This window comes from Mercenaria mercenaria, chromosome 16 (assembly GCF_021730395.1).
Source record: "Mercenaria mercenaria strain notata chromosome 16, MADL_Memer_1, whole genome shotgun sequence".
NCBI classification, from domain to species: Eukaryota; Metazoa; Mollusca; class Bivalvia; order Venerida; family Veneridae; genus Mercenaria; species Mercenaria mercenaria.
In genome coordinates, this window is record NC_069376.1 from 4637059 (window position 1) to 4654010 (window position 16952).

Genomic DNA, 16952 nt, shown 5'->3' on the forward strand with positions numbered 1-16952 from the left:
TATGCATCTTGTGTCATATGAAGTGGGTGATAATGTGGAACAACTACTTCAAGTCTGAATCAAAAGTATCCAGTAACAACTGAGATATAGTGAAAATGCATCAAAAATTTATCTTAAATTTCAAGTAAAAGGGGGCATAATTCATGAGAAATTGGTGCCAGAGTTATGGACCTTGTGTAATATGATGTGGGGGATGTTGAGCAACTATTTTAAATTTGAATCGAATCCATACTGTAATAACTGAGCCACAGTGAAAAAGTACCAAAATTTTAACATGAAGTAAAAAGGAGGGAAATTAATGAAATACTGGAATGAAAGTTATGGCCCTTATGCTGAATGATGTGGATGGTGGTGGGGAATAGCTATTTACAGTTAAAAGCAAATCAATCGAGTAATTACAGAGATAACGAGGAAAAAGGGAAAGTGTAAAAAAAATCTTAACCAAAACTGGGACAATATTGGAAGACGCCAACGTCGGGGCGAGTAGGATAGCTCTCCATATACTTCGTAAAAAGTCAAATGCAAATTACTGAATAGATTTACTGCAAAAGTAAAACCAACTGAAAAATTTGAATACTATAAAATATCCGTCAAGGACTGTAGTACATTAATCCGAAATTCATTTTGGCCAATATGGTCGGAGTCTTTAGAAATCCAAGATGGCCGCCTGTTTTGAGACAATGGTTTTATATATATCTTTCATGGATATCTCTCACAGATTTAAAGATAGAAGTACCAATCTTCTTTTCTGCACATTGTCACTCTATGTCCATTATTCTGATATATATATATATTTTTTTGGTTGGATTTAACGTCGCACCGACACATGATAGGTCATATGGCGACTTTCCAGCTTTAATGGTGGAGGAAGACCCCAGGTGCCCCTCCGTGCATTATTTCATCACGAGCGGGCACCCGGGTAGAACCACCGACCTTCCGTAAGCCAGCTGGATGGCTTCCTCACATGAAGAATTCAAAGCCCCGAGTGAGGCTCGAACCCACATCAATGAGGGGCAAGTGATTTGAAGTCAGCGACCTTAACCACTCGGCCACGGAATTCAAAGCCCCGAGTGAGGCTCGAACCCACATCAATGAGGGGCAAGTGATTTGAAGTCAGCGACCTTAACCACTCGGCCACGGAGGCCCCTTTATTTTGATATATAAACATAGTTATATTCCAAGGTCAAGGTCAAATTCAAGGTCAAACTTGATTTTTGGGAAAATATGCGATTGTGATCTGGGTATTTTCTTTTTTATGCAAAAGCTACCATGCTAATTGGGAGAAAATTTACACTAAAATTTAGACTAAGGTTTGCTGTTTACAAAAAATATATTACTTATGTACAAAGTTTAGTTTCTATGGAGATATCCTAGATTGCGGACTACATGTTCGTCGCGAAAAATAACCACAATTATACCAGTTGTTTAGTAAGAAGCTCTTGAGCAACACCGTCTTAGTATTTATTATAAATTTCATATTTTCATTTTGTAAGACAGAAAATGATTGTTCTACAGTAACTGCTAATCGAAAAGTGTGTTTGTTAAAAAAGAAACGCCTTGAATGGTGTTAGTTAAATTTGGGGCCCTTAGCTCAGATGAAGACAAGGTGTATAAGGTTGGAACGAAGAAAAATGTATAATCACAGACCTAATTAGGTAATTCAGTACCCCATAAAGTGTGTTTGGACATGTACTACAATGAATGACAAAAATTTTATGTGTTGGTCATATATACTTGTTCACAGTTTCATGATAATTCTATGTATATGGCTACAGTTCATTAAGGATAATGCGGCAGTCACGTAATGCAATATTTACTCATTTACTTGTTAGCTCGACTATTCAAGGAATAGTCTAGCTATTCTTCTCACCCTTCTCACCTACTCACACCTTGGTTAAGTTTTTGCATGCAAGTACATACAGCTATCATTTAAAGGCATATAGCTTTGAAACTTATTTTTTCTTTTTCTAGGTCAATCACCAACCTCACTGGGTCAAGTTCCATAACTCTGACATGTATTAAAAAACTAATGCAGATATTGAATTGAAACTTCACATGTGTCTTCGGGGTTATAAAACTAGTTGATAGCACCAAGTCCCATAACTCTGACCTTCAATTTGGCCAAATTATGCCCCCTTTTTGACTTAGAAAATTCGGGTTAAAGTTTTGCGTGCAAGTACAAACAACTATTACTAAAAGGCATATAGATTTGAAACTTATTTTTTTCTTTTTCTAAATCAATTACCAACCTCACTGGGTCAAGTTCCATAACTCTGACATATATTTTGGGCAAATCATGCCCCCTTTTGGACTTAGAAAGTCCTGGTTAAAGTTTTACATGCAAGTTACTATCTCCAAAACTAATGCAGATATTGAATTGAAACTTCACAAGTGCCTTCGGGGTTATAAAACTAGTTGATAGCATCAAGTCCCATAACTCCGACCTGCATTTTATCCAAATTATGCCCCCTTTTGGACTTAGAAAATCCTGGTTAAAGTTTTGCGTGCAAGTACATACAACTATTACCTTTGGCATATAGATTTGAAACTTAATTTTTCTTTTTCTAGATCAATTACCAACCTAACTTGGTCAAGTTGCATAACTCTTGACATGTATTTTGGGCATATTATGCCCTTTTTGGACTTAGAAAATCCTGGTTGAAGTTTTACATGCAAGTTACTACAGTCGAGACTGTTTTAAGAGACCGACTTTGGGAAGCAGCGAAAAAGGTCACATATGACAGGGAGTCTCTTAAAACAGTCTCACTTAACAGGATGACGCTGGTTTCATATATTTTTCCAATTAAAGTACATGAATATCGGATACTTATATATTGGCCTCTATGGAAAATGATTAAATACTATTTCTTTAATTGCATATTGATAAAATAAAAAAAAAATTAAAAAAATTGCATCATTCGTATGATGTTGATAAAACAAATTTAAGCTCATGATCTGGCAAGAAAATAAAAGGGAGCAGTAAAGTATAAATGTTCCATTTGAACTATTTACACACTGAGGTTTATGATACATCTACATCTACATCTTCCACCCAACCGTCGATTTCCGAATATCACTGGGCGGCGCTGTCAGAGAAACAGTTGTTAAAGAAATGATATGTTACAATGTTAAAATAATAAAAGCTAAAAAAGACAGTATGCTACAGTTAAAATGGGGCAGAGGCATTTTTATATAGAGGATATTTATTTTTGTGTACTAATTGTTCATTGACATTTATTCGATTATTGACTGCATCTTTAATCTGTGTTTACTTCGTCGTTTCCTGTTAAATACACCATATTTTTGTTTCACCAGGAGTAAAGTTAATTTATTCACCGACTCCGAATTCTTCAGCGACTATCTACTTTCCAGATTTTATTTATACGCTGGTTTTCCCTAATCGAGCAATTCGAGTGCCTTAACAGCTGTTCTAATGTCGAAACAGTTCTTTTTTATGTTTTTCATCAGCCATTTTTTGTAAACAAATAAGTTCTCGTCTCAAACAACGTCACGCGAGATAAAGAACGCTAACTCTGATCGTGTAAAATCTTGCGAGGGAGCGTCTCAAAGTCGCTGAAAACGGTCTAAATATCGATTCGGGAGCCTGATTTCACAGTCGCTTGTCGCGTAAGGCAGGGGGTTGCTTAATTCAGACTCTTTTAATAGTAAATTGCATCCGGAGCATAAAATAGGGTCGCATATGACAGGGAGTCGCTAAATTCAGGGGGTCGTTAAGGCAGTCTCGACTGTACATGTATCTCCAAAACTAATGCAGATATTGAACTGAAACTTCACATGTGTCCTTGGGGTTTATAAAACTAGTTGATAGCATCAAGTCCCATAACTCTGACCTTCATTTTGGCCAAATTATGCGCCCTTTGGACTTAGCAAATCCTGGTTAAAGTTTTGCATGCAAGTACATACAGCTATTACTTAAAAGCATATAGATCTGAAACTTATTTTTTATTTTCTAGGTCAATTACCAACCTCACTGGGTCAAGTCCCATAACTCTGACATGTATTTTTAACAAACTATGCCTCCTTTTGGACTTAAAAAATTCTGGTTAAAGTTTTACATGCAAGTTACTATCCCTAAAACTAATGCAGATATTGAACTGAAACTTCACATGTGCCTTCGAGGTTTTATAAAACTAGCTGATAGCATCAAGTCCCATAACTCTGATATGCATTTTCGTCAAATTATGTCCCCTTTTGAACTTAAAACTCTTTTGATATTTAACATTTTGGGTAATATTTTCCTGCTTCTGGGACAATATTTCGAATAGTCGAGCTTGGCTGTCTTACGGACGGCTCTTGTTTTATATTTAAATTTAGGTAATACAGCATTCTGTATATCCATTGTATTACATATTTATGTCAAACAAAGTATATCCACTGTATTACATATTTACGTCAAACAAAGTATATCCACTGTATTACATATTTACGTCAAACAAAGTATATCCACTTTATTACATATTTACGTCAAACAAAGTATATCCACTGTATTACATATTTACGTCAAAAAGTATATCCATTGTATTACCGGTACATATTTATGTCAAACAAAGTATATCCATTGTATTACCGGTACATATTTATGTCAAACAAAGTATATCCATTGTATTACATATTTATGTCAAACAAAGTATATCCACTGTATTACATATTTATGTCAAAAAAAGTATATCCACTGTATTACCGGTACATATTTATGTCAAACAAAGTATATCCACTGTATTACATATTTATGTCAAACAAAGTATATCCATTGTATTACCGGTACATATTTATGTCAAACAAAGTATATCCATTGTATTACATATTTATGTCAAACAAAGTATATCCACTGTATTACATATTTATGTCAAACAAAGTATATCCACTGTATTACATATTTATGTCAAACAAAGTATATCCACTGTATTACATATTTATGTCAAACAAAGTATATCCACTGTATTACATATTTATGTCAAACAAAGTATATCCACTGTATTACATATTTATGTCAAACAAAGTATATCCACTGTATTACATATTTTATCCATCATGTTCTATAAGGTAAATCTAGCATTAAAATTTTGTCGAAACGAGAATAAAATGAATGACGTGACTGTCACATTATCCTTAATGAATGTACATTAAGCATCGTTAAACACTTTTCAAATGTTCCAAAGCTGCAAACCATTAATAGTGAGAATTAGTTAGTGATTGTAAATTTCTTTCTCTCGATTAGTTCGAATTTACCAACACAACAAAGAATTTAGTATGTGATGTTTTGTTTCTTTTTATGTACATGAGTTGTCATCATATACGCATATTAAATGTTTTCTTTAATCAATAGATACTGGCTGAAATATTCGAAATGCAATAAACTATTTTCGGACTTGTAATTAACATTTCATTGATTCTCCACTAAATATGAAAATTAAAATGTTGGAAAACTGAAGAAAAAATGAACTTCAAACTTTTTAGAACATTATTTTGAGGTTTAATGCTTATATAACAGTGAATGAATACTAGAATTTCTTAGCTTTTGTAGATAAAGTAGTCGGTATTTAGACTGAAATTAAATCATAATGAATTAATATTTTCATTTTAGACAGATACGTTACTTATTTTTTTTGTTTATTATGGATACTGTAAAAAGAAAGTATTACTCAAATAACTCACTAATTCTTTATGACAAAAGTGATATTTAAGCAAATATCAAAATAGCATCAAAAATTAAAGGGAGGTAATAAAATTTAACATCCAAACCCCTTGTCCGGGCTGTAACTCTGCTATCCTTAAAGGAATTTGGAATTAACATAAGTGTTCAACATAATGAGATGACATGTCACGCACAAGTACCAGAGCCCTAGTTCCAAGATCAAGGCCACACATAGAGGTCAAAGGTTAACAGGTTCGTTTCGTGTCCGGTCAATAACTCTGCCATCAGTGAAGGGATTTTGAAATAAAATGGCATAAATGTTTACCATAATGAGATGTGTCGTGCGCATAACCTAGAGATCTTTCAGGTCAAGGTCACAAAATGGTTCATACATTAACTATATGGCATATTTTGCACAGACAACTGTAGCATTCTTTGGGGGCATTTGCCACTAATAATGACAGCTATTGTTTCATTATCATATAAGAAGCTGTAGAAAAAAATACACTTATCATGTTATCCAAATTCATATCAGTTTAATCTGACAGTTTTTTAGTAACATAATCATAAAAATTGGTTAAAAAACAACAAACAGCATTCTTCGGGGGCATTTTGTCATGTAGAAATCGTGTCAATGTTTAATGTGCGTGATTTTTTCTAATAAACTTGTAATGGTACTCGGTTGGAAAGAGTAGTAAGTATCTATTTTGATTCAGAGTATTATTTATATAATGGCGCACACGAGACAATAACGTTGCTTTTGCAATTGCTTGATAAAATATTGATTATTGCATGGTGAAATATAAAAAGCTACAGATTTTAAAACCTAAGTTATATAGCTTATAATCTGTCAAATTTTCAAGGAACAAAAATCTAACAGTAACATTTTATGCAAAAGCCTTTTTATTCAGGTAAAATTCCTTTCCATCTAAGTTTTGAAACTAATAGGTAAGAAAAATAAGTTTATTATTTGTCATACATAAGGGTAAAATGAGGTTATTTCAACTCAAATGTATGCATCCGAGTGTTGGACAAGGCAAAATCGTCCACATGAAAATTATTATGAAGATAAGATTTGCTCAAATGTGTCAAACATATTTTAATCTGATTTTTCTTACTGTACAATAGTTAGACACATGTAAATGGCTCAGCATACCTACTTTGTTAAGTTGTATTAGCAAATACACACGTGGGGCAGGATTTTCAATTATTTTATATCACCTTAAAATTAATATGTCCAGTATGGCACGTGCAAGTTGTCCTATTTAGAAAATGCTTTTAATCTAATTTCGATGTTTTAGTGTCATCAGATATTGGTAAGTAACTTTGTATGCTAATCAAAATCAAAGTACTGATAGTACAGTACTGATGGAAGTTGATTTATGTAAAGAATCCATTCCAAAAATAGCACAAGCACTTTGATTATTAGAAAACCAAATATACTTAGGACCTGATTCGGCTAACCATATCGTCAATATGACATTGCGCTTTGGTGATATATACAGTTATTTAAACCCCGAAGTAAAGTAAAAAGATGTGAATTTAAGGCATGCAGCTGATAGTTATTCATTGGTTAATTACTGCGCCATTCGTATATATATATAGTCAAAGTATGATGGACTATTTTTACTGGGCATGAGAACATGTAAGTTTATGATCAAATTCATGGCGGCCTCAAATATTGTGTTAGAGAAGGCCAAATTTTTCGGTCTGTAACGATAATGACTTTAGAGGTGGTAAATTATTCTGCGTTGGACTATATTGTACAGTGGGTAGATATGAAATAGTTGCGAGACAGTCGATTTCTGATTAAATTCTGCGCGATTACATACAGAAGCAAACATGGAATTATAGTTGCATTTTATATCCGTGTGTTTAATGTATGACTACTACAGCGGAAAGAAGTAACCATGCAAGCAAAAATACACACAGATAACGACTTTAACTTTATTCTGCTGGTTATTATCACACGTTACTAGGCCACATACCACTACACAAATTTTGTATTAATATGCAAATTGTTTATTTAAAAATATAATAATTAAATGTTTCCAAGTCAGTTACAATTACTTTTTTCACTATTGTATGTTCTTACAAATTACTGTCGCTGATGTTCAGTCTAAAGATTTAAAATACACTTTATGAAATGAATCTGGGATTCAATGTTTTGAATAGATATACATGAATGTATATAACAAATGATATGCACAATATTTCTGAGTCACTAACACATGAAAAGAAAAATGGAAATTAAATGAGTTCTTAGTTATTTTATGTCAACTTGCTAACTAAAATTGTCACATGTAATGCGCCATTTATCATCATGTACCCGTTATACAAATTTAGTGGTGTCTAACCTTCTGGCTAATAATTAAAATCTTAAAATGTATGTTTTGTGACTAGTACTTTGAAATATTCTTAGCATACAACCTCGGCATATTTCAGTTTTGTAAATGCACTATAGTAACTGTTATTTGTGGCTGTGACATAAAATAAACGTATCTAATTAACGTACATGTTGATTTTCGTGACCTCAAATTTACCATATCTATATCCTCCTACCAGCAGTGGACAGCCTTATTGATATTGATATAAAATATTTTTTCAATCAAAATTTTTATACTAGGGTGAAAAAAATCGAATGAAGAGGATTAAATTGCAGATATTACAAGCCTTTAATAATATTTTTGACATAAAGGTGACCTTTGACCTTGAAACTGGCCTTGACATTGAATATTTTGATATGTATGGATGATTCTCAAGTGATGTTGGATATACACACATTAAAAAAAAATTGTTTACAATATTTATACAAATAAACAAAGAGCTATAAAAATAAATAGATTGGCAACTTGAAAGGCATATAGAGCAAATCTCGCCAACCTCCCGTGACAAAAAAACGAGATCTCGTTTACCGGAAGTGGCGCTTTCTCCACGCGCCATTTTGTATGCGAAAGCAATTATTCATCGGTAAAATAATTATCACCGTATGACCACGCTTCTTTCGATGGCAAAAAAAACCCATGTAATTCGTGTCTTAAGACCATTTCAAATTAAACTAATTTTGTTTTAGAAGCTAACATGTATTTTAAATGTAGTTTTAAAGGTACAAATTGTAACTCCATGCTCGCCGATGTTTGTTTTTAGTAAGATAACGCCGAATCACGCTCTGACACGAGCTCACGCGAGATTACAGCCAGTTGCCATTCTGTGTATTTTATACTTCTTTGAAATAAATAACCAGTTACAATATGTATAGTTGACTGCTTTCCTCATATTTGGCGGCCATCTTGGACGCCATCTTGAATTTCTGGATTATCCGACCATTTTGATTGAAATGAAATTTAGTTTTGTATTCTGCAGACCCTGACAAACATTTTGGTATATAAAAGTTACTGTTTACAGACGTAGACCAGTTTACCCCCAAAATAAGCATGCTATGCTGGTTCATTTCCTACACTATTAGTAGCAAATTATTAATCACAATAGACTAGTCTCACTCACATCAACTGTTGATATATGTTGATAACAATCAAATACCTTGATTGTTTGTTCCTTATATTGCTCAATTCAGGATTATTTAAGAAATAAAATACATGTTGTCGCACTGCATTTGATACACAAGATGATGTACATGTAGTAACTTCCAAGCAAAACTTTAACCTGTATTCTGCAATTCCAAAACTGGGCATAGCTTTGCCAATAATACCTTTCACCATGTTTTATCTATCACAATAGCTTGTCTGATGTTTCAGTTCAATATATGCATTGTCTTTGGAGAGAGCAATATATATGCAACCCTCCAACCCAAAAAGGGGAATAATTTTGTTAAAATTTATTTAAGAGTTATAGAACTTTTCTAAGTTAAAACGGGGCATGTAACAGGAAATACTGCACTTAGAGTTAAACAATTTGTCACACTAATTAGCAAGTATAACATGCTTCAATTGATTGATTTATTTATTGTGTTGTGTTTAACGTCGCACCGACACAACCATATGTTATAGGGCGACTTTCCAGCTTTGATGAAGAACCCAGGTGCCACTCTGTGGATTATTTCATCACGAGCAGGTACATAGGTAGAACCATTGACCTTCCATAAGCCAACTGGATGTATTCCTCAGGCATATAAAGAACTCAGCGTCCCCAGTGAGGCTCCAACCCACATCCATGAGGGGCAAATGATTTGAGATGTTTCAATTGAACAGAAGATATCTGGACACTATGTTATATTGCAGTATGAAAATATTAACAGTTTATATACCGTTAGATGAAATAAAAGTTGATTCACTGCCTTATATTTGTTATCACACTTACTGATAAAATTAATGCACCCAACATATACCATGATGTTGTTAATTGACAGATTATCAAATTACCTGTTTCAAGAACCAGCTGAACTCTGATGATTCCATGAATGACAGACATTCTTGTCCTTAGCATCTTGTATCTACTGTAGCTTGTCTTTCCTGGGGCCATTTTCCTTTTCTTTTTCCTGTAAGACCATCTTAAAAGATATAACCAAGAAAGCGTTTAACTGCCAGAATATCATCCAATTTACATTTATCACCCTTTATTAAATGTGACATCTTGGAAACATTAAAGCTACTGGTAATAATGTATGAAGCCAAGTTTGTGATTTATATGTGCCTTTTTTCCACATTGGCAAAATGATATAACTTCTAGACAATATTAATACAAGGGCACTGCCTTGCGGTTGATTTGACCCTGGATCGCTCACCTGAGTAATATGAGCCACATGTTTCAAAAGGAAAACTGATGCTAAAATATTAAGAAGGTAGATCAGTAGGTCACATTCATGGAGATTGAAAGTCAGTTTTAAGATCGGTGTGCAAAACTGCACATGTCATCCAAATTTCAAGGCTGTATCTTTAAAAACAAGAAAGTAGGTCAGAAGGTTAAGATCACAGTCAAATGATCCGTAATTGCTTGGGGTCATCAGGTAATTATCAATAAACAACCTAGGAAATAAAATTATGATCTGATAATTTTTTAATTACTTTTTCCTATATACATGTAACTCATAATTTTAAAAAGTGACCCCCAGGGTAGAGCCTCTTTTCACCCATAATTTGAACAACTTGTTAGAGATTCACCAGGCAATGCTACATACCAAATATCAAAGGCCTAGGCCTTGAACTTTCAGACAAGAAAATCTTTATTTTTTTCATATACATGTATAAGTCTATGTTAAACTTGGTGCCCCCAGGCCAGGGCCTCTTTTCACCCTACGGACATAACTTGAACAAATCTGGTAGAGAAACACTAGGAAAGGCAACATACTTAATACTAAAAGCCTAGGCCTTGCGTTTTCAGGCAAGAAGATTTTTTTCCCTATATAAGTCTATGTAAAACCTGAAACCCCAGGGGCATAATTTGAACAGTTTTGGTAGAGAACCACTAGGCAATGCTACATACAAAATATCAAAGGCATAGGTCTTATGGTTTTAAACAAGAAGAATTTTAAAGTTTTTTCCTATATACTGTTAGTCTATGTAAACTTGTGGCAGAAGGCATTCATGGCGTTCAGACTGACAAAATTTCATGAAGATCAGTTGAAAAATACAGCCTTTATCGCTTACACAAGGTTTTTCTTTGATTTGATCTAGTCACCTAGTTTTTGACCCAAAATGACCCATTTTCAAACTTAGCCTAGATTTTATCAGGGTTAACATTCTGACCAAAATTCATGAAGATCAATTGAAAAATACTATAAGATTCTTTCACTGGTTGTAGGGGCAGAATGGGAATATCTGGCCTCGAGGGTAACTGTTCAGGCGGTAACGAGGCTCCCTGCCGAGTTACCACTTAAACACTTACCCGAGAGCCGGATATTTCCATCGGCACCTATAACCAGTGACAGAATCTTTTTCTTGCATACCGATTTCAAGAAATAATGATAGAAATAAAATCAATCGAACGGCTTTTCTTTTAGAACTATTTCTTATGGCAGTGTATTTAAACAAAGCGCGGGAAACCAACGTCCGTAAACAGGAAAGATGTCATGACGTTTCAAAACAAATAACAATGTTTAGTTCCGGTTTTGTTTTATAAGCTGCAGCGTAATGTTGTGAATTTTTGATAAAATAACGTGATTTGAATCTAGAAATATATTATCAGGCACCAATAGGAACTGTCAAGGTATTGACTTTTTATTCGGTTTTTTAAATAAAATATAAATTACTACATAAATTTTCTACATATATGTAGTTTGTAATACGTCATTTACAGCACGAGATTCATCTTGCACCCCAGGGTGTAAGATGTATTTTTCCAGCACCGGTAAAAGTACTGGTATGCAAGAAATTCTTTATCTCATACACAAGGTTTTTCTTTGACTTGAGCTAGTGACCTAGTTTTTGGTTGCGGGTTTATCCCGCTACCAAAGTTAAGTGTATTTCTGACAATCATGTAGTATTTTTATTTGATTCCAAATCACATCCAAAGAATGTTCATGTGCTACACAAAGTAGTCCCATTCGTGAACAATGCGGATGAATTATCAATGATCAAGTAGTTCTTATTCATCCTCTATCCATTCACACTGGCCATTTAGATTATATAAGATCTGTCAATGATTAGGTATTCCAGCCCATGGTTACATCACTGACTTGCAGCTGTTCATGTAAGGTCAGGCAGAGTTTATCTTAGATATAAGGCACATTAGTATTTGTTTCTTATACATGTATATTTATAGATTTGCATTTAAAATGAAAATAACTCTAGCAAAACCCGCAACCACCAGACATCTCAAGGCTTTGATTTACCCTAGATGACCCATTTTCGAACCTGGCCTAGATTTTAACAAGGTATTCATTCTGACAAAATTTCATGAAGATCAGTTGAAAAATACAGCCTCTATTGCATTCACAAGCTAAATGTTGACAGACAGACTGACAACGGATGCTGGACATTGAGCGATCACAAAAACTCACCTGAGCAACAGGTGAGTTAAAAAAATTATACATGCATAATTATAAGGTTTATGTGTAATTTTATCATTGTTTTATATGAACTAATATACCTGTTACCAAGCCAGCTTATACCTTTGCACGACAGGTACATCTTTCTATCAGAAGGTTGCTGCATGGAATCTTGGAGAAGATGTTTGGCTGTCTGTAAGGCAAAACATCAAGGTTAAGTTTACTCCCTAGATCATGTGAAGAAGTTATCAGTTACTTGTAGAAAACAACAAAAATTTGTAACAAAGGTCCCTGGCTTAGGGACATTTTTCACAAAATATATTGCATGAAAACACAATGTCTTCTTCTATACTATAGATGTATGTAAATCAAAACTACATATCAGAAAATTCACACAGAGGTTATGTAGTTTGAAAATTTCTGGAAATCTATAATTTGTGAATGCTTTCAAATGCTTATATATGCATTGTAATGGTTTACTGTATTTTTATCTTTAAATAAGAAAAGAAATTAATTAAAATAAAATGAAATATTTTGTCATATTAAAGGGAGGTAATTAATAAACAAGTGAAATACATGACGTTTATATGGTACTAAACAGTCTATCAATACAAATTATCTTACTTTCATTTTTAAATAACAAATGTACTGGGAAAACTGATATAAATACATATGTATTGTACTTTATCATAAAAAGGGAAGTAATTTCATGTACAAACTGAAAAAAGAAATTAACTGGGGTGCCTGTGACCTCGAATTTGTATATGTATATGTCTTGTAATGGTGAATATTTATACCAACACCACTGCATCAAAAAGTTACTGAGCAGAAAAAAATTACCAAAAATCCAAATAGGTGATATTGACCTTGCATTAGATGTCTGAGTCTTACATGCAACAAAATAATTTGTTTTTGTGACTGTTTAAGTCAAGTTAACATCTAACTGTGACCTTGACCGTTGTAACAGGGGCCTGGTCTTGCACATGACACACTGCCTCTTAATGAGGAATATTTGTGCTAAGTGATTTTAAAATTCCTTGACAAATGTCAGAGCAATGGATAGGACAAGAAGCAAGACCATGTTAACCTTTGACCTCTATGTGTGAACTTGACCTTGGAGCTAGAGGTCTGGATCTTGCATATGATATATCAACGACATGATAGGGAAAATTTGAGAGAAAACTAGAATGTGTCTGTAGGACACAGGGTGTGCCCCCCACTGGTACATTTGTCACAAATAAGTGGCAATAATTCAAATGTTTGCAGTCTTAATGGGGTATAGCCTCAACAAACATTTTTTGAAAAGGATTCATTATTCTAGGCGCTATACTTTTTGAGCTATGAGCATCACAAACAAAAAATCCACTATTTTGGCTATTTCAAGGGCCATAACTCTGTAATAAGAGCTAAGGTTCTCAAGAAGAATGCTAAGTGTGCAAGGTCACATCACGATAAAGACTCCAGCAAGGTTTCCTGAATTTACATCAAATACTTTTTCAGCTAGATATATAATTAGGTGAAAAAGTGCATTTTTTTACTATTTCAGGGGCCATAACTTTAAAAATAAGGGGTGGAGCCAGACAAAAAATTAGAGGTGTGCAAGTTTATATCATGATAAAGACTTATGCGAGTTTTCAACCATTTATATTAAATACTTTTTGAGCTAGGTGTGTCACAAGGTGAAAATGTACATTTTTGACTATTTCAGGGGCCATAACTCTAAAAATAGGGGGCGGACTCAAATAAAAAATAGGAGGTGCACAAGTTCATATCATGATTAAGACTCATGCAAGGTTTCATGAATCTATATCAAATACTTTTTGAGCTAGGCATGTCACAAGGTGAAAATGTGCATTTTTGACTACTTCAGGGGCCATAACTCTGAAATTGGGGGCAGACCCAAATGAAAAATAGGAGGTGCGCAAGTTCATATCATGATAAAGACTCATGCAAGGTTTCATGAATCTATATCAAATACTTTTGAGCTAGGCGTGTTACAAGGTGAAAATGTGTATTTTTGACTATTTCAGGGGCCATAACTCTGAAAATAGGGGGTGGAGCCAGATGAAAAATAGGAGGTGCGCATGCTCATATCATGATTAAGACTCATGCAAGGTTTCATGAATCTATATCAAATACTTTTTGAGCTAGGCATGTCACAAGGTGAAAATGTGCATTTTTGACTATTTCAGGGGCCATAACTCTGAAAATAGAGGGCGGAGCCAGATGAAAAATAGGAGGTGCGCAAGTTCATATCATGATTAAGACTCATGCAAGGTTTCATGAATCTATATCAAATACTTTTTGAGCTAGGCGTGTCACAAGGTCAAAATGTGCATTTTTGACTACTTCAGGGGCCATAACTCTGAAAATAGGGGGTGGAGCCAGACGAAAAATAGGAGGTGCGCAAGTTCATATCATGATAAAGACTCATGCAAGGTTTCATCAATTTATATCAAATACTTTTCGAGCTAGGCGTGTCACGAACTTCGGACGGACGGACAGACGGACGGACGCACGGACAAGAGCAAATCTATATGCCCCCACCACTCATGGGGGGGGCACAAAAAACACTTTAAAATCCCTTTATAAATGGCAGAGCTATCGACTGGACAAGAAAAGGACCAAGTTAACCTTTGACCTCTATCTGTGACATTGACCTTTGAGCTAGGGATGTTGGTCTACAGAGTGACACATCAACTTATTAAATGGAACATTTGTGCCAGGTAATTTGAAAATCCCTTATGGATGACTGGACTAGAAACATGCAATGAGAACACTGAACCTCTAAGTGTGACCTTGTCCTTGGTGCTTGAGGTCTGAGTCTTGTACATGACTCATTGCCCCACTACAGTGAAAATTTATGCCAATCAATTTAAAAATCCCTAGAAGAATGGCAGTTATGGATCGGACATGAATCAGACACTATTTACTTTTTACCTCTTCTTAATCTAAAAATCTACATGTACATGTAGGTGTTTGGTTATCCATATAATTCATAAAACAGGATCAATCACACGGCACTTCAAAGCATTATTCATGCCAAAAAAAAATTATCAAAACTTCAACTTATTTAATTGAGGGCATGACTGAGGAAAGACTGATACGAAATTTATGGTTTTAGTTTCATATGATACAAGTGTTGTGAGGAATTACTATTTTCAGTGAATTAAGCCATCAAGTAATAACATAGACGAAGTAGAAGTTCAGGAAACTTTTAGCATTTAAACTGAAGACATGAAAGCCGGTGCCAGAGAGACAAGAATTACTATTTTCAGTGAATTAAGCCATCAAGTAATAACACAGACGAATTAGAAGTTCAGGAAACTTTTAGCATTTAAACTGAAGACATAAAAGCCGGTGCCAGAGAGACAAGAATTACTATTTTCATTGAATTTTGCCATCAAGTAATAACACAGACGAAGTAGAAGTTCAGGAAAAATTTAGCATTCCAACTGAAGATGCGAAAGCCGGTGCCGGAGAGACAAGAATAACTCCCCTTATACATTGTACAGTCAAACCTATAATATTGATTCGTTTACATAATTTTTTTCAGCAGGAACATACCATATCCTTACATATTCTGTACCCTTTTCCTGTAACTATTCCTTCAACTCCATACATGTGAGACACAAATCTGTGCAACAAATGTGAACTTCTTGTTGTGCTTATGGAAAACTGCCCTACCTCATATATTTCTCTACAACAGAAGAATATTTCCTCACATGATGTACATAAAAGATAATTCCTTTTTTAATGCAAAGAATATATTAAGACATATCTCAGTGTTATGTCAGAATTGTGCATTGTAGCAACTGTTTCCATGTGTGATGTTAAGTTGTGTTAAAACATTTAATGTTCAAACAGTTGCTTTCCCAGTTTTCAATTTTGTTCTGTCTGTAACTGATAGCAGAGCTGGACTAAGTGAAACAAGTGATGAAAGACTTAGTGATAATAAAGAAATCCCTGCTGTTAAGGTGAAATTACACAAAACCAGACAGCCATTATGACCAAGTGAAACAAGTGATGAAAGACTTAGTGATAATAAAGAAATCCCTGGTGTTAAGGTGAAATTACACAAAACCAGACAGCCATTATGACCAAGTGAAACAAGTGATGAAAGACTTAGTGATAATAAAGAAATCCCTGGTGTTAAGGTGAAATTACACAAAACCAGACAGCCATAATGTCCACTTACACTGACTTAATGATAATAAAGAAATCCCTGGTGTTAAGGTGAAATTACACAAAACCAGACAGCCATTATGACCATTTACACTAAACAAATTCTTAAGTTGCGTATCACAGCGGAGCTTTCTGGCAAAAAAAACAACAACAGCCCTGATCTATATA